The following is a 27,897-nucleotide window of genomic DNA, read 5'->3' as shown; positions in this document are numbered from 1 at the left end:
CACCTGAGATGTACTGTATTTGTTGTAGCTATTCAGGAAGTTTTATGTGACTTATAAGGAAGCTTGCTATTTTATAGCATCAGCAGCCTGGGCTATGGGCAAACACGAATTTGGTAGTACAGATTAGGCTTTGTTTAAATTCTGTGGTCCTGAATACAATACTTGTGTGATCCACCCATGTACTCTTAAAAAAAACAGCTGACTTCCAGTAGTAAGTGAAGTATTCCTATCTGCATGTCTTTTTTTCACCCCCACCCCCCCACCCCCCCCCCCAGGTGTGGGCTGATAATATAATTATTTGTAATTGTTAGAATTTCTCATTGTATTCATAGCTATTTGTATACATTTATACTCAAAGTAAGCTCTACACACGCACAGCTGTTGCCGCCAGTGGGAAATATTGTCATGAGATCATTTATGACAGTGACTCTGAGGGTGCTGACTTACACCATGTCCTTATTTCTACTTTAACAACCTGACGGGACAGTAAATGAGGGCAGAATCCGGCCTACTGAATCACGCATGTTTGCTTTTATTTGGCTCTGGTTATTCCTCCAGATCTCTTCCTACCTGCTTGATAATTGGATTTAAATGATCTTTAATTACATTGTGTGAGGCTTTGTTAATATCAGCCCCTAAGTATTTATACTATATTTTTGGGTGCTCACTTAAGATTCCATGAGGTGAGCACGGCTGAAGGGCAAACTCCAGAAAGCTGCATCACCGCAGTCTCAGAGTCATTAATTTTGTGCAATGATAACTTTGTACTCGGAGAGCAATACTCATTATAAGCAGGAGGGGAAGCATGCGAGTCCTTAATTAACAGTAGGATATCATCAGCATAAAATAATAGTTTAATGTTCTACAGAATCAGTGTTATAGCCTTTTAGACTGTTGGTTTTTCCATTTTAGACAATGCCAGCGTAAGAACTGCAATTGTCTGGATGCCATTACCTGGCTCTCATTACTCTCCAGGCACTACCCACGGCACCGCATTTCCTATGAGTGACCCACAGCTCCCGTTTAACGACCCACATAAATGTTGGGGTTTCCAAGCGGCCTCTGCTTCCATCATGCATGTGAGCAGCAACTGACTTTTCCCCCAAATCCAACCCGCCCTGCTGCCTAGCCTCTGCATTGGCACACATTGGGGCAGATCTCCACACCAACGGACAGGTTTGCAAAACGAACACACGTGTGGTTTGTTTTATTTGTAGGACACCGCACTGCAGAGGCAATAGCAGAAAGTCATTGAGAGGGCCTGGACTTGCACCCAGCCCCCACCTTACCCTGAGGGACCTGAGCACGCAGCAGCTGAGGAGCCACCTTCTCCCCACTGCCTGGGTGAGAAGCTGAACTTACGTCACCTTGCCAGCGCCATCCTGAAAAGAGCTAAAAGAGCCGCTTCTGGGGACCAGCAGCAGCACCAAGGTACTTGTAAGAGCAGCAAGCCTTGCAGCCTAAGTGAGCCTTAGAGTCCCCAGGGCATCGCCTTTAAGAGCAGCAGTGGGTGTCAGGGCCAGACCCGTCTGCCCCCAACACCCGCTGCTGCTCTTAAAGGCAATGCCTTGGGGACTCTATAAGGGCCTTAAGAAACTGCCCCTCCTCAGAGAGTGCTGGGTCCCTGGTCTGTCATAACGGACCTGTGCTGTTTCATCGCGTACCTTTGTTCATCCTCTCTTGCATCCTTTTGTATTCATTTTCCACAGACCAAAACTGGGGCATCTAGAAATCTTCACTTGGCCGACACAGCGTGAAGAAGGGTTGTGCCGTTGGTTGTCTGTGAAGAGACGCAAGAGTTCACAAACTTTTACGGTTAAAAAAAAACAAATAGTGTAATACCTTACACAAGAGGGGCAGTTTGAACCTGTATCACTTCTCAGGGGAGACTGGCTACTCTGTTCCTGCACATCCAGGGCTTAAGTCGGGCCTCGTGGAAGTACCCTGTGGAAGCAGAGTACGTAACCACTACCTCCTCAGCCTCACAGATGAGGCTAGGACTCCTAGGTTTATTTTCAGTGAAACTTAGGAAAGACAGAAAGGTATTTCAAGGTTAAAATATTTGTTGTGCATGCCAGGGAGCAAGCAAAGAAATGAATCCCCAGAAGACTAATTCTGTGTGAAGGGAAGCGCTAATTTTGGAAATGCCATACCTCTGCTCTGTGGGTGTAACTAATACTCATGGGTTCTTCAGGTGAGCTCCACACTGCGCTTCAGCAAAGAACTGGCATTGAATCCGTATTTTCCCCTTCACTCCTGCAAAGGTAGTGCTCTCAAATGCAGCTCTTCATCTTGGCTAGTGCAAAAGTTCCTGTGGACAGAAGTTATCGATATTAAACTGCACATGATTTCTGTTGTGTTGTGGGAAGATTTAAAGTAGCTGAATTGAATGCGTCTCAGATAAAGCTACACGTGCCCTTTCTGCTTCTGTGTGTGCCTCTTCATGGTAAGTTGAGTCTTCCCCCCCCGACTGAAAGGTCTCTTAAGGAACCCACTCCTATGTATTTGGCCGACACATGGCATTTAGTTGTTCTTTGAAGCACACTTAAGGCATGATGCTCTATAAATGTATTCTCTTTGATAACAAAGCCCAGACCCTATAGAAAGCTGGGAAGGTAGACTCTCCGTGTCATTTAGTAGACCAGGCCATAGGGAGTTGCTTTAAGTAGATCTCTTGTTCCTCTTTTAAATCAAGTTAGTCTATTATCAAATCCCTTGTAGTTCATACACATATTTGTGAATGTTTAGCTTCGACTATTTTTTTTTCTAAGACTACTCTGTCAAGTAAATCCTGTTCGTTTTCTCATCCTGAAATAAACCACTAAAGCACATTGGAATAACGCAGTATTACTTTCAGTCCTTCATGAGCTTTACCTGTAGAGAAGACATATTATTACTGTTATTAGAATACATATTTGTACTTAACTCTGCCCAAACAGTTTCCTCACGCACTTGCTATGTAATGAGAAGAGAAGAGAAAACCTAAACATCTGAGCTAGAATTAAAACTTTATGGAGTATTTGTCCCAGCTCTTACAAAGGACTGAAAAACTTCAAATATACAAATACAGGGGTCACCTGTAGTGACTTACACTTAATATCCCCAACTGAGAATAGGTTTGCCCTTGTGGGGATGGCTCTTCTGAAAATTTAGCTACTTGAGTACAGAACCAAATGTAAGCAAAACTCAGAACTGCATCATTTACCTGTGTCAGGTGTCCTGGAGAGCTATGAGGATCGCTGGACATAGTCCTGGTGACAGCCCTTCTACATCCAGCAGACAACAGTGATTCATTTTCTGTTTCTGTTTAGTGATCTGCTCCAGGTTAATGGCTTTGTTATGCAAGGACAAGGTAAGAGGTAATTTTTGCTAATTTTCTACAGCAGAGTCTGGCTAGGTGTGTGATGAGCCCACATCTCACACAAAGCTCACACGACAGGGCAGTTAGCTTTGTCCAAGACTTCACTCGACCTCTCCTGCCAGCTTGGCTTGGTTTTTTGTTTGTTTTTTTTTATAAAGGGGGAAAAAAAAAAGGACTAGAATTTTTATGACACATTGACTGCAGTAATACCTCTTCATTTCTTCCACCAACTTGTTCTGAATCCCATTCTATTTTTTTGGGGTTTGTTGCTTTTTTTTTAAATGTTTTATCTGGCTAACCTAACGTAGCTGGTCAGCACTTCGCCCAAGTTAACTTAATCCTGAGGATTTCATAGCAATCAATTGACTTGGCATTTAAACTGTGCCTACTGAATTTGTGTGCTGACACTGAAAATAGTGACAATATCCCTGAACTGTGGCTTGATATATGCTTTTTAAAATTTCTATTTAAGCCTACCTTACATCAGTCTAAATTGCAGATCAGCTTTGTCACCAAAAAGGCTGTGTTTTGTCTTATGCTGGATACAATGAATACACCTATTTTTTTTAGAATTTAGATACTGGTAGAAATGGGAGCTGGATTTACATCAGCAAAAGAGAACCAGTTTTAGAAAACACTGAAACTATCTCGTGTGATTCTTGCACTTTGTATGCACCCAAACACGCACCACTTCGTTGAGCAATGGCAATATCCAAATGCAAATTGCATGAATCGCACTACCTCTCTTTACAAAAAGAATGTATCCTTATTCTCTATATGAAATAGAGTTTCTGTCTATTTGTGAAACATCAATTTATGCTAATAGAATACATTCTGTCATTCAATATTTACATACGCAACTTTACAGGTCTTTCAGATACCTGTATTGTTTGAATAAATGTGTCCCCTTGCTCAGATGACTATTTGTGGGCTCCAGTGTGGGCCAGGCAATCCAGGCTAAAAATGCTGCTGAAGAAAAAGCAGTAGCAGCACTGGGCAACTAGAGTCCCAAGCTGGGAATCTGACAACTCTTGTAAACAAAGCTCAGGCTGAGTCACTTGAGGGATGACAGACCAGTTATGCCATTGCTGTTACTTTTTCAGCCTAGAGGAACAGTCATTCTTCAAAAAATTCAGTGGGAAACAGAGTCCCAGCTTTGCAACCCCCTCCTACAAGCAGACCTGGGTGACAGCAGCATACCTACAGTCATCAAGGCATGGGCTTGACACGTGTCCTCACATGTGTGCCAGGCCAGTGCTTAGCCCTTGCTGCTAAAACACATGAACACATGTAGTGGGTAGTAACTGGAAAAGTTATTCTGCAAAGGACTACATCCATGGCTCACAGCTATCCAACTTCTGTAAAGCACTAGCACAACATTTTCATGGATGCTAGCGAATGAACTAATCAAAAGATACTCAGGAAAAGCAGGAAGAACGCTTGCATAGTTGGAATTGGAAATTTGATCTTGCCCAGTACAGCAGTGTGTCTGATTCAAGGGGGAGATATTTTCTCCTTGAAAGCTCTCAATTTTTGAATGAAGCAACAATGTCTGAGGCATTATGTGAATATTCTCACAACAACTATGATTAATACATACTGTTGGATGCTGGCGGGGCACTAGACTAGAAATCAGAAGTGAGCTCTTACCTGGGTTCCTCTGACAAGGTCTGGAGACACATCCAGGATTTTCTAGAGCGACTAATTAGCCAGCTTGCAAAATAGTCCATGACCCTGAGTTCTGAAAGGAATAGAGAACAGCTCTGTGTAAGGTGAGACACCAAACTGCAAGAAACCCAAAACACCAGTCAGATATAGCATGCTTCCTCTCTACCATCTTACCTCCTTATTTCCTGAATTGTAACAATGATTCTTTGTAGAGCACTCCGAGACTGAAACAAGGAAATGGCTGTTGAAGAGGCTATTATTACTATTTTTGGTTTGACTGTCATTTTCTGTTCTGCTGGTCTGGTATTTGGTTCCATTTGAGACATGAATATAGAAAAGCACGTGCCCTTATTCACATCCATGGTTCATTGTTCACAAGGTTATTCTCACGCGTGCTGCACGCTCCCACGTACAGCCACGCTCCCATTACTGCTAACATTTCCAAGGCAAGGAGATCTGCCTGTGTATGGACCATCTGTCAGGCAGCGCTGGGGCATTGCATATTGATGCCATGTTTGTAGCTATCTCTTACTTGAAACAAAGTTCAGTTCAAAGCACTTCCATGTACAGAAAGGGGAGAAAAAAAGATGCTAATGTGTTTAAATTACATTAAAGTTTTAAGATTAACTAAAAGAAAGGGAGCAAAAAGTCTGCTAATGGGTAAAGCTCAGTGGAGAGGCATTATTGTATGATTTCTAATGCACATAAAGCATCTCCTATTAAAAAGGGATGGCAGTTTTACATCCTATTAAATATATCAAAGCTGTACTTCAATTACAAATCCTTTCATATGCATGTTTTAACAAATATGTCTTTGATAATAGAGTGCAGCAGTAGCTTTTTAAATGCTAAACAAGATCCCTACAATGCAGCAGAAAGATAGAAAAGGAAAAGTACCAGGAGAAGGTAGGTCTGTTTGCTAGGGGAGAGAGGGATTTATTTCAATATTTTCATTCCCTTTGTAGCTCACAGGACAGAGCTAAACAAAGCATTCCAGTGTGCATAGGAGGACACTGATACAATAGCACAACCTGCAAACAGTACACTGAAGGAGTTTGGCAAGATGCTATTGTTTTTCCACATTGTTGTCTTTGAAAACAAGCTGTGTGATAATAATGCTAGGAACAACAAAAATAAAAGCAAGCCGTGCTTGGCTGAGACCTGCTTAGGAAAACACAAAATCTCAGCCAGGCCTGAAAAAAGCTTCCCCAAGAAAAGTAGAGTCTGCCTGCCTGGATGAGGTGATGACGCACATCGTCCTGGCCCTGTGGGCTTACCCAACAAACATCACTTCCACAAGCCACCAAAGTCCTGATACCGCCCTAGAAACACCGGCATGTGAAATCAGTGCTCTGCGGCTGGCAGTCTGATACTGTCTGGACCCAGGGGGGGAAACTGCGTTAGAAAGATCAAAGAAAACAAAAGAGAGACCCAACATGAACCTGAGTTCAAGTTATCAAGCCCCTTTTGCCTTTGCAAACAGTCGCTAGGGCTGGGCAGTGCACTGCAGGTTCTCCTGGGCTCTCTTCTGTGTAAAGAGCCAGCCTCTTGTGTTGCTTTCCTATATCTGGGCCTCTGGGAATGGAGGGTTGACATTTCGGATTTCAGCCTTTGAGACACTGGAGTCCAGATCCCTGTTTCTAATTGTGCCCACCTTAGCCTTACAGTTATGCAAAACCCAAACTCCATTCCTACTCAGGGTGGACTGGAGTCACAACATTAATTAGATCAGACAGCAGGCTGCTGCAAAACCAGCTCCATTTGCACGGATCAGGTATTATTGACATCTGGTGTAGGAATGAGCCCATGCCTATGGAAATATATGAACCCACAATTAGCTTTTTCAAGCTTCTGATGATTTAATTGAATAGAGGTTCATAAATCCTAAAAAGGAGGCAAAAGATGTGATAATAATAAAGAGCAAGAATAAATTCTGCTTAGCCTTTTGTCCCTCCAGTTTCTTGCTTATGGAGATATGGAAAGCTGTAGAGATTTAGTGAAATGAAGTCACTTAGCTAGAAAATAATGATGAGCAACAGTGCTGTAGTATCATAACTCTAATGTCCACAGCACTGAGCACCAGGGCTGCCACAGCACTCACAGAGCTAGGTCCTGCCGTGCCTGTCCTCTGCTGCTGTTCATGCCTATGTGTTGTACTGCTGGGCTGCTGGGCCCCTCTGCGAAGCGAGGCAGGTGGTATGCCTGGTTGATCTCCTTAGCAAGGTGGAAGGGAAAACCAGAGCCAGGTTAAGCCGCCTCCCTTCTCCCACACTAATGCTACACAGCAGCAAAAGCGCCGGCAGAAATCTGCGCAGTGGGAATCAGTACACTCAGAGAATTCTGAGAACCCAGAACTGCTGTAAGATGATACCAGCTGCGAAGTAAAAGAACAGAGCCAGGAGAAAGAAGCTATTGTCCCTGATTGCCATCCCCTGTCCAAAAGATCCACACAATGATAAAACCTTGCTGTAGCACCGAATGAGCAATACACACGACTTCTCGGACAACCAGGCTGTGCAAGACAGATGCTTGCTTCCACCTTGGCTTGCAGAAAAGATGTCGCCCAAAGGAAACACTGCCTCGCTTTGTCTCTGGGCCAAATCCTCTGGGTGATATAGATCAGTATCACACCATTGAAGTCAATATTACAGATTCCAGCTGGTTAAATTGGCTTCAATCCACTCAGTCAATGAATCAGATGCTCAGCAGGTGATATACAATGTTTGACTTGCCTAAGCAATCATTACATCCAGAGACTCAGAGATCCATTCTGGAGTTTCAGCAAACAAGACAAAATGTGTTCCTCTTTTGGCCTCATATATATCATTTCGCATTAAAAAGATTTCTTGGGTTGGAGGCATCAGCATTACTTCCAGCAGCTCCTGGTGCTGAAAACTGACAGTACTTATGGCTGTGTTTATTTGTGCTGATTTTTTTTTTCTTTTTCCAGCTGCCTCTGTTAGCACAATGGCTAAATGCAAATTCAAATCACTGTGGTGATTAGCTGCAAATATTGCTTTTTGCAATGGATTTGGTGTCCCAAGCAAACAAAGGACCGTTTTCTCCAGTGCACTGCAGACAACACAATTGTGTACTTCACAGATGTCTTCGTGCAATCAGCTTTTCACTACTGGCCTAAACATGACTTTTGATAGTGCTGAGAGAGAAGAGTGGGCTGCGGTGGGAAGTGAAAGTTCCCTTACCTGGCACACAGTATTCCCTCCCCTGCAGACATTGATTACAGAGGGGCTGCTGACTGAATGAGGTGCTACTCAGCATGAGTGTAGCTATAAGAAGTCCTTTACAATTTAAGAAAGGAACAAATGACCTGTCCAAAAACTTATGGTGACTATCCCATAGCACTGTAATTCATAGCCACTTCGTCTTGCTTCAGTTTGTTTCTGCTATAGGAAAAAAACCCCACAGCTGAAGGCTAAAAGGGAAGGAGTTGTTTCTAGATCTAAGGGGATACTGGGGAAAAACTGCTGTCTCCTGAAGCAGGAGCTAAGGCATCTTTCTTCGAAGGTGTGAAACCTACCTCTAAGAGCATTAGTTGGGCTAAGCCCAAGCTCCTCAAGAACTAAAATAAGTCTGCAGAAGAGAAGGCAGAGAGCTGACTAATTAACAATGTGCAAGTTTTCAAAAGGCAGAAACGAAAGGCAGACTATTCCTATATGCATAGCAAACAGATCAAATAGTCATGGCTGAGGGAGACTTAGATTAGACATGCTTTGAATGCCAGAGAGTAATTGCTGCATTTCTACTGTGGCTCGTTTTTCAAGGCTAGACAAACATGTTGGACAAGAAAAAGGTAGAGCTGATCCTGCCTTGAGGAACAAGAAGACACTATAGATGATCTCTTAAAGTACCTTCCCATCCTTTTTTCTATTGTTATGATAGTCTAGTATTGCACTGGTAAAGCCTTGGCCCCAGGAAATCACAAATCTCACATCCAGAGAGATCGGGAATCACTTTGCTGAGAAAGAAGCGGTGGGTATGCATCTGCACCACTGCTCTGTAGGCTTTCTCATGAAGAAAGGTGTTTGCTAAAAGTAGGAAGAAAGGGGCAAAGAAAGCAAGCACTTAAGAGCATGCTTAATCACATCAACTGAAATCTGTGGTACTTAAGCACATCCTTATGTGCTTTGCTGGGCTAGACACGCAATTTTTAAGGCATGAAGTTGGAACACTGGAAGAAGAAAGGCAGCCCTGCACCCTGCACGGTGAACAGACACATTGCAGGATGTCAAGGCAACCCTATGTGAATGACTGAATAAATTAAAAGCAAGGAAGTATTTTTAAAAGCCAATGCAATAGTAAGAAGATTTTTAAATGCATAGCACCAGACTGCAACACTATAGGAGATGAAATAAGGCTGAAGATAAATTTCTGCTCTAACATGCCATTGTTCTGCTAAGTCAGCTTCTTTTTTCAGCAAGGTGTGATGGATAGACAGAGAGTAAGGTGGTAGAGAAAAAAGGAGGTATGGCAAGACAAACACACCCAGCCTTACAACAGCACCTGCCAGTAGTGTTCTGTGCCACTGAAAATGTAACCAAAATACATGGAAGCAGGAAAGACAAAAAACGTTTCAAAGGGATTCCCAACTGCTCCCAAGGAAAGGACTTTGAGCACTTTGAGCAGGCCTCTGCTCCCAGGGAGATAATCAAGAAAGACAGTTTATTCCCAATTTTGTCAGTGGCTTGCTTCATGGCTGTGCAAATCATTGCCTCTTTTTTTTGCCTTAGTTTCACCAGTATCTGTCTATAGTCACTGTGTAAGGAATATCGTGACCAAATTAATACATGAAGTATCTGAACTGCCTGAGAGAGCACAGCACAGGAGAGCAGGCCAGTCTCTGACTGAGACTTGCTTCAGAGGAGTGCTATGAGAGTCCCACCCTTAACATTAATAAAATTTTTTAATATGGATAAAATTCTGGCAAATAAATTGATGCTTCTTTATCAAAGAGAAAACTGCGGCTACAGTAAAGACCTTCTCGTTGCTTCAAGGTCTAAGCAGTCTCCTAAACACCTTTTTTTAACTCCCTCCCTTGCCTTAAAGCCCAAAATAGTAAGAAAGAGAAAAGGAAAAGATGTGATCAATAATTAAAGGGCTGGAAATGAACAAATGGAATTAATTGTTCCAAGAAGGGTGAGGAAAGGAACCTGAGAAATGTCATCCATCTTTATCTCTCAATCTGGCAGAAAATTTACAAAGCATCTTTAAAAAGAGAAATTCTGATCTTATATATTCACTGGTTCAGGTTTCTGAGTGATGCAAATTTGGTGGGGGTTTTTTGGTTTGGTTTTTTTTTTTTTCTCCATTATGCTTTCTCATTTTATGACACTTCTCAGACTTGAATCGTTCACAGCAGATGGCTCGATGAATACTGGATATTTCCATAAATAATGACAGATTTCTCTCCAGTCTCCCCACCCTCCTCCACTCCACATGCCCAAGTCTTTTGTGTTCTCTTTGCAGATACACATTCAAATTCTGGTCAGCAAACAAGCTTATCTAGTACCATTGTCATTCTTGCAAGCCCAGTAGAATCAGTAAAACAATGAACTCATCATCCCATCTGAATCAAGAGCATTTTCCCCAAGCAATTCTGAGACAGAAGGGAAAATCTGCAAGGCATTTTATGGAACTGAATACCTCCGTGGGTAACAGTAGAGAACCACTGCAGGAAGCATCTTAATGCTTTGCAGCACCTGTGAGACAGATTTCCTGTGCATTGACTTTTCATTCAGTGGTGGCAAAGGAACGTACTTAGGTCTTCTGAATACCTTGGCCACCAAGGAAGCTCCAAGCCTTATAGAAGGTGAGCAATTGGCCCTGAATTTGCCTATGGAAACTCTTCACACAGGAGGAATTTATAACAAAACAAGGAACCTCAAGAGCCAAAAGAAGCGCAAAAAATCCTTGATGTTGGGGCATAGTATTTCTGTTTGATGTACCTATCATAAATGATGTGTGATGCTACTGTCTCACAGAGTTAAAGGCAAGGTGGCTTTTAATTCGGGACATTAAGAGGGAAATATTAAAAGAATCTTATCAGAGCATTAATTTATGGTTAACTTATTGCTTCAAGTGCTCATAATCTGCCATCTATATACATTTCTATCAAATGACCCTGTAAATAATTAATAGATCTAATTTTGTCAGTGTTACCAGGGCAGGTTTCCCTGTAGAAGGTTAATGCTATGATTTAATTCTTTATTTATGTGATTAGCAGCCCCAATCAGGCTGTTTTAATGAGGTCACAGGCAACAGATTATCACAACTGACTTGCCTGGCAGGAACCCTTCAGCACTCCGTGTCTGACTACTCAGTTGTGCCACAATGTCTGGGTGCCCATGGGAAACTGGCAGCAGGTACTGGGGAGCAGAGCTGGGTCCCTAGCTGGGCACCAAATGCTATTTAAACCTTTCCAGGTAGCCTGACCCATATTGGGTAGCAGTAGTCCAGGTAAAACATGGAAACACAGGAATTGCTGAAGGTTCATCTATGCCACCTTCTTGTTTCAGAGTGTCCAGAAAAGGAAAGACAAGAATATCACTGTAAGGAGAAGCAGGATCATTCGTCACTATAGCAATGCCTTAGGCTCATCTGTAGTAGTTAGTGTTTGGATTAAATCCAGATGATGATCCTCCCCATGTCAACAAGAGTACCTGGCAGTTATTAGCTTCTTCATGCTCTACACTAGGGAAGGAATTGATAGAAGTGCAGCATTTTTAAGATCTCGTAGATCTGCATTTCTATGTACACAAAAGCTTATAGTACACGAAGAAAGCAGAACTAGTGTGCCTTTCTTTCATTTCCTCGCTCTTTTTTTTTTCATTTTCTCCCCAGCACACTCCCAGCTTTCTAGATCTCTTCCCAGGCTGCTTAAGATATTAAAGGCCAAATGCCAATACTGATTTTCATAAGGACACCTAAGACCAGAGCATTCCTCTTGCACTCTAACATCCCACCTAGCCACTGTCCTCACTCCTCGTGAGGAAGGACATCAAGAAACCCTCTGCTGTCAGCCATTCGGATTTTAACAGGGGTGACAGTAATAAGGGAGCACTGAAAAAGCACGGGCTGCCTGAGTAGGAAATAGTGACATCTCTGTGTTTGATTATTCACAACCTCCATTCAGGCTGGTTGAGAAGGACAGCAGAAACAGCTTAGATGTTTCTTTTCTTTCTTCTACTTACCCTTTTCCTCTGTCAACAAAGGTGTCTTTCTGCCTCTTTAGTGACCAGCTTTTTTGTTTTGTTTTGTTTTCTGTGGGGTTGTGATTTTTTTTAATTATTGAATCTTGTTTCCCCAGCCAAACTGTCTTCAGCTCCTGTTCTTTTTATTATACTTGGCACAGAAAGGGATGAAAAGGAACAAATCTTGGAAGAGAAACAAAAGCCTGCAATAAGCTGTATTCTCAATTACCCTGTAGCACGCTGACTGGGAACAAGAAAACTTGCCATGCTGACGTATACAGCTAAAAATTGGGTTTGCCATGTACAGTGGTGTTAAAGAAAGCCTTTCACTGCATCCCTCACAGACTGCCGACGTGCTATGCCCTTCATGAGCACTTCAGCACTTATTGGCACAGGTATAAAAATGTCCTTTGGACAACAGACAGCTCAGGTAAGCTCTAGAGAAATCAAAGCAGGAAAGTAGATAAAAGGCTAGCAATATTTCTATCACTAACTCGTGGATGGGCTTTTTCTCTCTAACAATTTCCACCTTGGCAAGCTCTGGGTCACTAAAACAACATCCAGAACAATGAATTAAAGATATTGGAAAAGATCACACAAAATTCAGTGTTCTCACAGAAATGCAGAAGCTCCTTCCACTTCCATGTCTTGGTTAATCCCAGGCATCCATCAGGCCAAGCAGTTTTCTGCCTCACTCACACACTTGTTCAGTTTCCTGTGCTAAATCCCACTGAAAATAATGGAAACTCAGCATGTAAGATAAAGTGCATTAATTTTATCACCAGATGGGACCACCCAAATCCTCTGATCAGATTTCCAGGAGGCTACAGATAAAAGATTGTCACTTAGGAATACCTGTGTTATGCACAGGGGAAAAGACCCAGTCTCCTGCGTTCAGAGACTCAACATCACACTTCCTGCCTGTGTAAGTTACCGTTAAGGCTGCAAGTCCAATGGCTGAGACATCACCAGTCAAATTCCTCTATACAAGCCCCAGCAGAGGGGCAGGGATGACAGCTGTGGTCACAGGGTATTTTAAACTGTCCCACCTGGAACTGAGAGCACATATGGACCACTGCCCAATGACCTGGCTTCTGGGCTGGCAATATTCCCACCAGGAATCCTCTGCGGGGCACAATCCAGTGATGTGTTTGTGGTTTGGTATACCTAAGCAGGACCGGGTGATGTAAAGCTACCCTCTCTCTGCATAACTGCCCCACCTTATCCTGGCAGCGAACGTTAGCCGCTCCTTTTGATATGTTATTGCTTTCCATCATTTTAAAAGGAACCATGGAGGTAACAGCAGTATTTTCCCTCAACAAGCAAATAAAAGAAAGGAAAGTGCTGAGCCCACCAGCACTGCCCTGCTCAGGCTGCAGATTATTGCAGGACCCGGGAGAATTGCTGCAGAGAGCTTTCCTAAAGACCCTACTGAGGCGGTGTCACATACAGAGCAATGTCCTCGTTATTCTCATGCAGCAGCAAGCAGCTGCAGGGGACCCGGGGGACCGGGAGGGAGGGAGCAGAGCATCCAGGCAGCCTCTCATTCATCTTCACCTGCAGCAGCTCCAGCAGCAGGCAGCCAGCCAGCCTGCACTTGGAGAGGGGAGGCAAATGTTACCTGAGTGCTGGGTGATTTTCTGGGGGTTGGTTTACATTTCTTTTTTAAGGAAGTGTTTATCTTCTGGCAGTTTTCTATTTGTTTTATTTACAAACAAAACCTCTGGTGAAGATCTCTTACTCCCACAGTTCTTGTTTGTTTTAGGTTATTTTTTTTTCCTAGGGGAAGAATTAATCCAGAAAGTGGTGACTGATAAGAGTTCCTTTTCCTGTATCTGCCACTAATTCGGAGGGCACATTCCCCTTGCTCCCTCACATCTTTACAAGCATTGTTTGCAAAGTGCTGTTGTCTCTAATAATATGTCTTTTAACGTTTGGGTTTATCCCCTGAAGTTTTCCTTTTCTATTTCACATCCTGATTCCCTTAAAAACACATCCTAATCTCCAGGCCGTTCCAGCTGCCATCTATTTATGTTTCTGTGTCCTTTTTAAGTCAGGTACTCACTTCTGAACCTCTCTTCAGACTGGGAGACATATCTATGCAGTGCAGCACAGGTTGGAGATCAAAGCAAGCGCAGCTCCTGGATATATGCCCAGACCAACCTAAGGAGAGAGGTACAAGAGCGGCCCCACCCACACATTGACTCCTCCAGTGCCACCCAACAGATTAGTAAATCATGATGTTTTCATCACAAAACCCTGGCTGGCTCTTTGTCACTATGGTATTTATTGATGCTCCCACTCATTCTGCTATTATTCTGTTTTTACTATAGATTCTATCAATGTATTTCTTGTAGATAATCAGGCTTACTACAGTGGAGCTCAGGGATTCTCTCAGGAAACAGTTTTAAAAAAAAGTATGACAGCAGTGGATGCTTTAGCTTTTGTTGCTTCTTCAGGAACACTTGATCTAATGCATTGTGTCCCCCGTGGCAGGGTGGGCCTTTGACAATAATATGAGGAACGATGTGCAGTCCGCTGGCCTGGCTTTCAGGAGTTGCTTCCTCTCTTGTGGCTTCCTTGACTGGCTGCTCCCTGAGCCATGGAGTCGCTGAGGGGGTCTACAAGAGCAGACTCGACACTATACCCTGATATGGCATTTAGCCATACTGCAAAGGGGTCACAAATTGTTCAACTTTATTGTGTTTGCTGCCCTCAAAAGCAGCCTGTTCTCTCACAAAATGTCACAGTCACCATCACCGTCCTGGTCAGTCAATGGATAATTTAGTCCTAATATAGTATTTTTCTTATTGAGACCTGAAACGTATCTGAGTTGCCGACATGACTATTTTACTGATCTGATTTAATGCCTCAGTAACACAAGGCACCGCTCCTCCACCTGTGCTTGACTCTCTTTCATGAACGCTGTGCTCCTCGGTCGTACAGTGCTCTTGACCCCCCCACCCCTTCCCTCTCTGAAGCTTGCCATAGGCCTGCTATGTCCATACCGTGGCTTACAGCTATTTCTTAGGCATTTACACAGAAACGCATGACCTATTGCTTTCGTTTCCTACTTCTCTGCAGCCTGCTTAAATGACACTCTTGTAACACCAACTGCTGATTACCTTTCTTGATTGATTGCTGCCAATTTGTGCCCTAACCTTTAACTTAAGGATGCAGAATGGTTACAATTTCAGCTCTCAGAGAATGTATCATCTCAGCGCTGGTCTCTAGAAGGAACTAATTTTGACTTGGATCCTTAGGCTAAGATCCGAGATTTTTTTGGTGTACTTTAGGCTCAGTCCATTTTGACAGAGTTTGTGACATAACTCCTGGGGACATCAGGGAGAGCTGCATCTTGTCCTGCATGCACAGATCACATCTTAAAATCTTCCCTCATCTCCTCTTCAAATGGGAAAGGGTAAAGAGCAGAGCTCTTACTAAACTGCTTTGTTCTTACCAAGACCACTATGTACGCTCATATTCTCATGCGCCCACTGATAAATAAACTTGTATCACACAGCCAGATCTAAAAGAGCACTATGAAGTGACATTTAGGCTGTGAAGCCTTAATTTAGGCACCACAATGATTAGAGTGTTTTAATATCATAATAACTGATAAATAGACTATGTGTCAGACATTTCATTCCCTTTTAATCAAAACTCCTAGTCTGCTAAATTAATCACCCCCTTGGGGTACAGTAGCAGATTTCCAATTTAGTCATAGAGCATCATTAATAATGAAGAGTTCTGGAGGCAAATTCTTCTATTCATGTTCTTTTGTATGATCCAGCAGGTTTAAAGAGACAAGGCAGAGAAGGTAGAAGACATCAACACCTTCCAGCAATCCAAATAAACAAACGCCACTTTTGATGTCAATCTTCTAATGACTCTCCTCTTGAATATTAAGAATATCACAAAACACAGAAAACCAGCCAGAAGACTTTTGATTTTAACCAAATGGTATTAAAACAATCAAAGCTAAAATGCACGAGACATGGAGAGCAATGGTGCATTGTGAACAGCTTCTCTATTGTGGCACCATAAATTTGTTCTCTTCAAATCGGCTGATTTCAGAATAAAACTGTTTCTGAGCAATCATTCTTCATCTGATGTGTCTTGATTTTTCTCACAAAAAAAAACCCAAACCACAACCCACTAAAAACATTTTTTCTGCTCTTCTGCCAAATCTTAAACAAATTTCTGCCAGAGGAGATGTTTATGCCCCACCCACTAATGGATGTGCTTCATTTTCTGTTCAAGTGTTGACTAACTAGTTACATAAATTTTTGACATATTTGTTGCTAATGATGTCTGGGGAGAATGAGTGGCATTGACTATACGCAGAGCTAACGGCAACACCAATTTTGCTGGGTTTTAGGAAAGCATTTTCCCTTGCCATCCATATCTGCATCCTCTTATCCATGCAGAATGGCAGGCTGACTGAGCCAGTGAAACCTTCTCAGGTCACAGGTCAAGCTACATTTTTAAGTATTCATTAATTTCTTCCTATCTGCTCTGTTGTGTACAGCAGTGGCACAGGCACTTGAGAGTAAGCCCACGTAGCCATCCTTTGCCATTCCCACAGCGCTATACCTGTATCTTTTGGCACTTCTGCCAGAATCAACACAGGGAGAGCAGAGCTTTCGGTAGCCACCAGCTACCCTGGATTTACAAGTTGACAGTCTCCAAACACTTTGTTGTCTGCAGCATCTACTGGGCTATCACAGTTAGTACCAAAAAGTAATGCACATTCACCTTGCTTGTGCTTGGATGTCAACCAAAGTAAATATATCGCTGATTCAGACAGACACAGCTACAGTTGTTAACACAGGCAGTATCTCCATATATCTACATCTGTATCTCAGTTGTCTGTGTTGGGAGATCATCTAATCCTCGTGCACTGCTTAACTTCGTGCCCCACAAGTAACAGGCAGGCCTGCGCTATGTAAGTAAGGAGAGCTCTAGCTATAGGAACAAAGAGCTGATTACTTTCTGTTCCTGGGACTTGGAGGAGTGTCTCTAGGTGCGTGAAGCTTTCAAATAAAACCCTTCTGCAAATCACTGTGGTGTGCTGACAGCAATACCACTGCTGTCCCTCCTCCACTGGGAGAGCCATAAAAGTCCAAGGCCAGAGACTGCTGCTGAACCAACAAGCAGGAAGGATTTATGGCCAACAGTAACATCTGACCTCATCAAACTCCACTCTGGGCCATTTATCACTCTTCTGTAGGAAAGCAAAAGCATTAGGATTGGGGAGGAATCAGGGGAGAAGGAAGGAAGGAAGGGAGAGGGAATCACCATCACTTTAGCTCCACTAAAAGGTACAGAAAAAACCACCAGCAATAGAGACAAGTGCCTGAATGCCCTTGAAAGCCAGTGTCTCAGGAAAGAAACCCTAGACACTGAGTGGAATGGATTAAAAACAAATGCTGAAATTTATCAAATAGCTGAGTAACCCCTTGTCTCTAAAGCTACACAGCAAAGAAGGATCTGCCTAGGATAAAAAGTGAGAACATCTGCCATAGCAGGCAAGACCATGCAAAAGAGGTGGCCAAAAAGCCTTTCTTTTGAGTGGCAGCCACAGAGAAGCTGACTAACATGCCTGGGTCCTGGGGGACAGGGCAGGCAGAGCCTTGCAAGTGGACTCAGTACAGGAAAGCCTGTCGGCACCCTGGCTTAGCCTCATTGCCATGGTGGTGGTAACAACTCAGCAGACGCATAAGCGAGGAGATAACTTGGGCTATGGCGTTTCAGTGTCTGACCTGCTAGCAAATAACACATTCAGACAACATACTCAGCCAGGGTGGCTGCCTCAGGGAAGGCAGAAAATAACCGAGTGCCTGCACTGGACTGATCACCGACTCTCTTACCTGGGGTAAGAAATAAATTATGAAGGACGGCCAATGCGAGAGTTGGACTGTGTCCTGCAAGAGGCACAGAACAGAAAGATCTTGAAGCAACAGCTTGGAGGAAGTTGAGCGGTTTGATCACCTGAGCCTTTTACTCAAATATATATCCCAGAGGAACGCTTCTTTAACATTTGCCCCACTGGTGATGCACACACCCTGAATTCTCTTTTCTTTGCTCTGCATTTTTTAAAAGCATACACAAAGAGAGCTAATGAAAGGTTCTTTAAGGACACAAGCAGAAAATCTCTATGTACAGGGAGTAATGAAGGAGAATGAGGACTTCATAAAAAAAACATTCACAATTGCTTTTTTCAGTCTCTTCTTCCAAATTTCAAGCTCTCCCAATGATGCATTTAGACAGGTGCCTGAGAAGAGAGGCACTCCAAACCACTACCAGCTTCTAGAACTCCCAGCTTTATGTTTTATCAGAATGAAGCGGAGATGCACCTTCATTTTGCCTCAAGGTAACTGCTGAGAAGAGGATCATGGGAGTACTTACCAGCCCTCTGAACTACACAACCTGGCTTAATTAAGACAGCTGAGACTCCAGTGGCCATTTATACTATCAGGAGATAGAGCTGTTCTGCATTGTAGCCACCCTGTTGTCTTCATATCAGCAATTCCCGGTAAACCAATGTCTAATATTAAGGCGCAGCCCCCCCCGCCCTCCCCCCCCCCCCCCCCCGCCATTAACAATGAAATCACAAGTTCTCAAGAATCCCAAAGGGCTGAGGACGGACAACACAATTTCTATCTCACAGCTGATTCACTCAATGCTGTAAGTAAATAAAGACCAGCGCAACACTGACATAACAGAAAAGTCGCGTGTGGCAGTAACAGGCAGGAAATATGTGAAGATTATGGTTTAAGAGATACAGCATACAAATAAAAAACAATGTAAAAGAAAGGCAAATGTAAGCAATCAAAAGCAAGGAATATTCCCCAAAAAACACTCACAAAGTTACTGATTAGGGGGGAAACATACATTATGTAAGTACAATAATTTAATATCAAAGAGAATTTCAATACCTGCGGATGGGAAACTCTACTAAACAGACTCGGAGATGAAGGATTGTACTCAAGCTATCAGATACCTCTTTTATTGTCTTCAATTTTGCATTGTTAGCAGATGTTTTTACAAGTAAACAATCTTATTTTATCTTAATAAGGTATAATATACATGGAGCACCAAGGCATTGAAGCTATTTTCTACTGACTTTCTACCCAGAGAAAACCTAACACGTTTCTTGCATCCCCAATATTTTCTGTATCTGCTATTGCTGCGTAACCTAACAAACTCAGTTAACTTAAGCTTTGGCTACTCATGTTAACTAAAGTAGTAACAATTTTCACCTATCCTGTCCCTGGCCTACAACAGCCAATGCTTTTCATCAGGTTCTTTAAAGTTAAAGAGCATTTATGATTGAAAAAGAGTTTTACTTCCCTTTGGAAAAAGGTTTATTTGGAGTATGAAAAGCAAATATATATATATAAAAATATATATATATATATATAAAGGTCCCTAAAACTGATGGCTGTCCAGATGGAAACAGCAGATTGAGAGATCCAGTTTACATTTCTCATATGGAGATTCTCCCACATGGATCTGGTGAGACCATGTCTCAGTGATCCAGCACAGCACTGTCTCTGAGGGATGAAAAACCATTGCAATGCAGGGTCTGAGGAGGGTGCAGCACAGCAAACTCAGCCTGGCTTCTTGAGAACAATTTCGATTATAAAGGAGACTGAGGCTTCAGAGCTGCATCATCATTAAAAAAGAAAAAAAAAATCACCAAAATTTCTGAAAATACACTTTTTCTCTGAAATATGTTATTTATTTAAGAAAAAAAAAAAAAAAAAACAAACCACAAAAAAACCTCCAAGAAGATATTTTCCATCAAAACTCAGCACTGGCTGACTTTTCAGTAATCCTAGCACCAGACAAATTACAACATTCCTCACTACAGCTTTCCAACCCAGTAATCCTACAAAGAACTATGCAATCGGAATTTTAAATGCCCTGGGAACTGAGTTAATACCAGATGGTATCCAGCTATATTCATCATTATAATTTCCTAATATTATATTAACATTTACTAGTTTAGCACTTGAATCATCTAGCACGACACTGCTAAAATGTATGTCCTGAACTCAGTACTATGCAGAACAGTTTTGCCTCTCTCTCTTTGGCTGTCATTTCTTCAGGTTTTTAATAATCTTGATCTTTTAACATTTTATGGCCTTATGAAAAGTGCAGGCTTCCACATATAATATTATTTTGTCTTTTCAGTTACAGTCACAGAATTAGGTCAATCTATAGGTGGTTCTGTCTTTTCAATAGTTCCCAGATTTTTAATAGTATCAAGATGAGAGTGTCACTTTTTTCAGCTTAAGTAAAGTATGCTACTGAATAGAGTGTATTTTCTGCATGGGAGAATGATGAAAGCTGACGATTTGCTTATGTTGTTCTCCTTCCCAATACTGCAATAGAAAACATGCTGGAAATCTCCGACTGTACTGCTCATTCTCTCCTCTGTGTGAAAGTTGATGGCACTTAAGGTAAATACTTCTTATCCAGCTTCACATCAAGTGTAATACATTAAGTTATACTTGGTTGTAAACAGTTACAGTGATAAATTCTTTTTACAGTGTTGGGTTTGGGGCTGTTTTTTTGTCATATCATGTATGTTTTCAGACTACTTTGGTGCACATTTTCCTTGGAAGAGTTCTACATTTGTTTAGTGTTCAGCTCTGACAATAAAAAACAGTTTTGTCTCCTACCCTTCCCACCTTGTGCCTCCAGTGTGTGGAAATAACAGATTCAAAGCCTGAAGAGCTGACCTAATCCCTGCTCTCCACAGAAATGAGCCCCTTTCCAAAGCAGAAAAAGAACCAGCTCACCAAGCAGCATTTTCTTGGGTTTTGAATGACTAGCACAGTATTTTGAACAGTTAAACTGTTTCCTTTTCACTGTGGTATGAAATAAATAGCTTGCGAATAAACACAAAGGCACATACTCATTTAAACTGTAAGACAGTACCCAACATCTGTAGTGCAAGGCATACATATTTCCCTGTACATACTGTAAATTTTCCATATATTCTCTTCCAAAAATATCCATTCATTGTCAGTAGCGAAGCAGCAATACTTAGCGCTGCCTTCTTGAAAAAATGTTCTTTAGGAGGTGGCCTTCTGAACACACAGTGCTTGGTGGCCCATCTTTACTCTCCCACTTTATTTATTCCAGGCATGCTACTCATATACAGCAACCTCCCTGGCTAGTGGAATTACAATGAATGTATATCATGTTAAGTCTCTTCTTCATATAATTCCTCATAAGATGAGGCATTTATCTGCATACCAAGACTATCCAAAGCTAATATCAACAACAGAAAACACCTTGAAACAACAAACTTTTTGCTCTGGGACATAAGTTGTTCCGATTACAACTCAGCAGAAGACTTATTTGGGAGAAAATGATAATTTTTAACATCTGTTTACAGCACAGGTCTTAACTCTTCCACTGCTATTACTGGTTCTTCCCACTGCTGGAAACCAGATGGCTTTGGATTTGATCCAGTCTGGCAGTTCCTGGGAGTCTGTTATTTGGACAAACTGTAAGCCAGCCCAGGTAGCCCCATTAGAGCGTAATGGGACTTGTATTCTCGTTAGAAATGCCGTTGTTCCTCCTTCAATTATCCTTCTGTCCTTCTTTTCCTTTCTTCATTCATGGCATGAAACTAAGAGGTGCATAAATGGTACCACTGTGCATGAGAATGGCACATGATGAAACTGGTCTCTGCCAGTCTGATAACCCACAGGTCAGATCCTTCACTGGGCTACATTGCTATCCAGCCCAGGATGTCAATTTACTCAGTGGATGACATGCCTCTATAATGCTATCTCTAAAAGAAGATGCATAATTTAGCCCCACAAAAATGACATCAAGGCTGGAAGATACTTCTATGATCACCCAGTCTGATGTCTTACTGATAATTACACTTGGTGACTCTTAGATCACGGGGAAGCAATGTACAGAAGATAGCTTTGAAAGCATGCGGCAGTTTCTAAAATACCATTTTCAAAGGCACCATTAATTAAAAAGAAAATTGACAAAAGAGCATGACATCAATTTTTTCTCTGAAATGGGGTTATCAATAATGTATCATTTGTTTTAAAGGAATGGATGCAAAAGTACACAGGTAAATGGCTACAGTAATTTACTGTGGTTCCTTATTGCAAGGCAGGCTAAATATACTTTTTGAGATATTTTTTTTTTCTTGCAAGTAAGCATTTTTGCTATTGTGCCTACTGTGCATTATCTTGGGGAGATTGGCCCAATCTCCCATGACACAAAGAAGCAACCAACCTGCAGTACGTACCCCTACATATGAAGGAGAACTTTTGCCATTTCTGTGTTGACATCATGAGATATGAATGGGAGCATTTTCAGTGTGTCCATGCAATTTAGGAACCTAAATATCATTTTCAGAAGTGAAGTAGGTAGATAGGTGCTTCAGGATCAAAAGAATTAAACTGCAAGAGTGCCATCTAGCTCAGCTCTAGCTGAGCAACAACACCTGGACATTCAATAGATTCCACAGGAACCTACAGCCTCAGTGTACCCTGAGATCCATGCAAGTAAGACATCTATGAGTATCTAAACCCATGATAACTCTCAAAATGGCACACTGAGGATCCAAAATTTCTTAGTAACTGCAGAAAATATGTTCTGCAAACCATTGGGATATAGGACTTTGGACAATTTGGTCTGTAGCCTCCTTGTCATGGATAGCAGTGGCAACAGCTGGGGTCTGATGTCATATCAGTATTTTACTGCCCTATTGCACACAATATATTTCTGGTCTGGTAAAATGAACAAAGAATTTATCAGAGCAAAAGGAAGCACTGCGAAGACAAACTGTTCATGTTAAGAGTGTTCCAAGTTTGCATAGTCAATGTCTTCTGCATCTTCAATTTCACCTCCAAAACACCTCTGAGATTCTCTACCTCCATCAGGCATCTTGTGTATTGTGGTCAAAGGCGACCACCTTTCCTCATTCAGACCTACTGGGGCTCTCTCCTTGCACAGCACTTAGCCCTGTTCACTGTTATTCTAGGTCCCCAGATGCTACCTGGTTAAACATAAAATGTTACAGTTTGCTAAAAATGAGAAGAAAAGTAAACTTGGGGGAAGCTGGTGGAGACTTGCCCTGAGAAGACTAACATATTCCAAACCAAGTTCCTGTGCCATGAGTCTTCCCGGGCTTCCCCTTTGTGGCAGTTACCTGCTTTTACAGAACAAATTTTTTCTTTTTCTTTTGCAGTCTTCCACTAGCATTAAAAAACAACAACAACAAAAAAAAAACCAAACCCACAAACCAAAAAAGCACCAATTTGCCTAGAGGGCAACAGAAAACCCAACTGGATAACCCACTGTTGATGACATTCATTGATACACAAGACCAAGGTTTCAATCCCTATTCTCCCACACACCTGGTGAGTAACTTGAAGAGATCAGATAAGAGTAGAGGGGTTAATTAAGAAGCAGCAATTGGTATTATATGCCAGCATGATTCACACTCTACTGAAATCAATGGAAAGGATCTCTGTAGTTAATTCAAATTAATTAACTCAACTATGATTGACTCTTGACTGCAGTATGCAGCAGACTAGAAATAAGAAACAGAATTATATTTTCATAGAATCATAGAATGGTTTGGGTTGGAAGGGACCTTAAAGACTGTCTAGATCCAACCCCCCTGCCATGGGCAGGGTCACCTTCCACTAGACCAAGTTGCTCAAAGCCCCATCCAGCCTGGCCCTGAACACTGCCAGGGATGGGGCATCCACAACTTCTCTGGGCAACCTGCCTCACCACCCTCACAGTAAAGAATTTCTTCCTATTATCTAATCTAAATCTACCCTCTTTCAGTTTAATGACATTCCTCCTTGTCCTATCACTCCATGCCCTTTTTAAAAGTCCCTCTCCAGCTTTCTTGTGGACCCCCTTTAGGTACTGGAAGGCTGCTATAAGGTCTCACCAGAGCCTTCTCCAGGCTGAACAACCCCAGCTCTCTCAGCCTGTCTGCATAGGAGAGGTTTCATATAACTTTATGTAAGAGATTAAAAGCCAGGGAAGGACATAGAAAATTGTATTTTCTACATGGTTTTAGAGTCATGTGTCTTTGTGTGCTAAATTTCAGCTGAAATACCCTAAGCAATTAATATAAGCCACTGTGTTTTGCAAATCAATTAAAAAATAAACATGCCTCTTTTATTTTAGGTATGAAGAAAAGCACACATGACTGAAAAAAAATCTCATCAAAGAAAATCTGTAGCTACAGGGATGGGGAAGCAGAACTTAAAACTTGCCAGTTTGAAAAAAATATTTTTTTCAACGCACAATTTAAAAATAATGTAGCAGTGTCTAAACATAAAACAGCTGCAAGCATGAATAGTGTGGCTTAAAGTGTGCCTTTCCTGCTAACCCAAGAACCCTATCTACAAGCTAAACTGTTGGAATGATGCTTGTATTTCATAATTGAGAGATAAGAGCTAATAGCATCATGCTGAGCCTTGTTCTCAGCAAGAGCTCTTAGCACAGTTGAGATCTCCCATCCCACAGCACAGTTGCTTTAGATCACAGTTACTCCCACTGCCCATCCTTTCCCCTTAAAACCTCTAGGTCCTTATACCCTAGGCTATCAAAACTTTATTCTCCACCAAAAAATTGCTGCTGAAGCGAACACAAACTATACTGTTACATCCTTTGCAATGAGGTATGACATCAAAACTTCTGGTTCAGAACAGCTGAGACTTCCTTAAGCATGGGCACTGTTCAGGATTATCCACCAGATTTCCCAGACGGTCAGAGGCATGATGTGTACTAGGCTGGAGACAAGCCATGCATGCCCTGACAGTCAAAGCCAGCAGTCCTGCATCCCCCTTTTAACTCTATGTTAATATTTGTAAATTGGTAAATAGATTTTCCAGAGTGTCAAGCAGCCAACTTAACAAGGCTTATCTTTAAGCATCCAGAACTTGCAGCTAAAATTTATTCTCAAGAGGACAGATGCAATCCAAAGGATCTGGATATTTGCTAAAACCAAAATGTTTTGTTGAAAAGACACAGTTTTCATGATCTCACCCTAGTAAACAAAATTTCGTTGAAACTGGCTCAGCACCCTGCACTTTGTTGGATTGGCTACAACAGAGACCAGGATTTTCTGGCTACATAGCTCTTGAGTTCCCCTCTCACATGTTGTTCCCTGGACCAGGAAATTCAAAGTTTTTCGGAGTTTCCAGAGGGCCATGCAGCCGGTAAACATGCTGCATCTCTATAACCCCCTCTCTATGTCTTTTAAAGGAGATTGTGGAAATAAGCTTCATTTCTGTGGTGTTTTGGTTTATTTTTTTTTCCTTTAACAAATATTACACAGTGGGAAAAACACTGTGGAAGCTTTAAATCCAAATCAATGAGCAGTTATTACCTCCCCAAGGTCACTCTGACAGTTTTATTGTCAGTGACACAGGAGAAAATTGTGCAAAAGCAATGTGGCAAAAGCACCTATGTGTTATGCTTCTGTGCATGGTCTGAAGCTAAATTACTTTGGATATTGTGGCACTGATAGTTCTGATGATATGTTTTAAGACCAGACGCGGGTCGTGTCACATCCATGGATTATGTATGGAACTGTCAAAATTTCCAGAAAACCTTCTGCTGCTTTGTGCACGTATCTATGTGCTGGTAGCCAAGTCTGCAATTTTATTTATAATTATAAAGTGCCAACGAGTATAAACATGGGAAAGGATTTAGGATTTAGTCTTGCACATATTGAATAACAACATACACTGACTTCTAGCTGATCGTGACAGACCTTAAAAATATATAGTTTACTCTTGAAAGGCATGAGAAAGGGAAAGCAAAAAGAGAAGAAAGTGGGTATAATCCAATATGTAGAGAAATGGTGCAAGTTTCCTCCTATCTAACACTGTATTTCCAGTGAACGACATCATGAGGGCTTGAGAAAATTTTCTCATTGCAGATCACAAAATGCCACACTAGTCAGAGGGAGACAGTAGCCTTTTCAGCCACAGCCTAGCATTCCTTCTGCAGATGACCTGTGTTTTGCTGTCCCACTTGTACGTGTATGCGCACACACACATGCGTTACTTACAGCGTCTGGGCTTGTGAACATACCAATCCCAGGCAAAAAAGCTTTACACAGGTTTCTTTTGAGAGACATGCCCAAGCCAGATGGAAATATATCCAAGAGCACTAGAAGCAGCTTCATGGAAACATGCTGCTGGAGCTGAGCTGGGTTTATCTGCACTGTTAAAGGCAGTAGGGACTGTTTTTCTCCTCTCAGCATGTACCAGGGAGGGATGAGTCACGGAGGGGAAATCCTGCTCTGGGAACAACTGAAATACACTGAGGCTTTCCTCCAGCTCTTGCCTGCGTAAAGCTTTCTCTGCTCACCACTTCCCCCGAAGAACTTTGATATGTTCTCCAGCTATTCTCCAATGCCAATAAGGGCAGTAAGCAACTAGGAAGGTGCTTTCAGCACACAGAAACACGTAAGCTTTGACAACTCTTGTCTTGAAAAACAATAGCGCCCTTCCTTTGGAAATTAAATTTAATAACAGTGGCTAGTTTGCTGTGAGTTGAGTAGTTTTGCATGAGCACACACAATTAAATTAATATGCAAATGTTCCCATTCCTCTGAGAATACTAAGAGGCATTCTTTACAGTGTGCGAGACAAGGAAGAGGAAAAAAAAAAAAAAAAAATAGCAGCCCCAAAAAGAGTCTTGTTTAGGAGGGTGGGATGTCTTTTCTTTGGCTAAGCCACTGAAAGGGGATTCAAGCCTGACTGAAACAATGCTTGTTGATGAAGCAGAAATAAAGGAGGAAGAGGAGCCTTTGCAGATAAAGGAAAGAGGAAAAGACTGGAGCATCCCAAATTATTAAAAACTGACCTCAGCAAGTCTAAATCTTCACAAAGGTGGCATTTACTGTGTCAGGCCTCACAAAGGTTCCCATTCTTCCTTTGCCTGTGGGGATCCCCTCTCTCTCCAGCCGTGTTTGAGCAGGGGCCTCAGGCAATTAGCACAGACTCTGGCCCTTCACCCTTTGGCTGTCAATCACCTTTCCAAACAGATGGGCAGCAGAACAAGAAAAGATGGTTTCCAAGTGGCTTTGCCCTTCGGCTCATATCTATGCGCTGGGGGCCCCTGGGAATGGCAGCCTGGCTGGGAGGGTGTCGGACTCCCTGACAGCAGACACCTCTGCTACCCGGGACATCTCTGCGTGCAGGCAGGGCTCTTTGTGCAGCTGGAGCCTGAGAGCGGGAGCATGGACGGGCTTCCAAGAAGCCTCCGTCCTCAGCCACAAAAGACCCTCTAGAAGCCAAGAGGCCAGAATGACTCAACAGTCACTAAAAGTTATTATGGAAAAAGCAACCCTTTCACTTGGTCCCTTGCTTGCTGGCTTTGTAGACTTGGACAAAAACAACTGCTACCCAGACAGTGGATATATCACAGGAGAGAGTGTGTGTGTGACAAAGACAGATTAGAAAAGTCTGGGAACATGGAGGCAAATAGATATACATGTGGATATTCAGGGAGGAGAGGGAAAGGAATGGGACACAAAGGCATTCCTGTACTGCTACTGTTCTCAGCACGCCTTTCTCTGACCTCCTGTACCAGATTTAAGGGAATGAAGACCACTGATAACACTGCAGCAAG

General features: G+C 42.3%; 1 long non-coding RNA gene across 3 annotated transcripts in view; it reads left to right on the top strand.

The window, feature by feature from the left end:
• LOC308063644 overlaps window positions 1-27,897 on the top strand; it is a 58,512-nt gene extending 30,615 nt beyond the window's left edge. The window contains exons 2-3 of one of the 3 annotated variants that reach the window (XR_013928027.1): window positions 913-2,446; window positions 3,215-27,897. This is a non-coding gene — a long non-coding RNA (uncharacterized lncRNA). Of the gene's footprint in view, window positions 1-912 lie in introns of all 3 variants that reach the window. The other 2 variants (XR_013928028.1, XR_013928026.1) reach the window with 2 other exon arrangements.

This window comes from Falco punctatus, assembly GCF_963210335.1.
Source record: "Falco punctatus genome assembly, chromosome: 1".
Classification (NCBI taxonomy): Eukaryota; Metazoa; Chordata; class Aves; order Falconiformes; family Falconidae; genus Falco; species Falco punctatus.
This window is presented reverse-complemented; position numbering and strand designations above follow the sequence as displayed.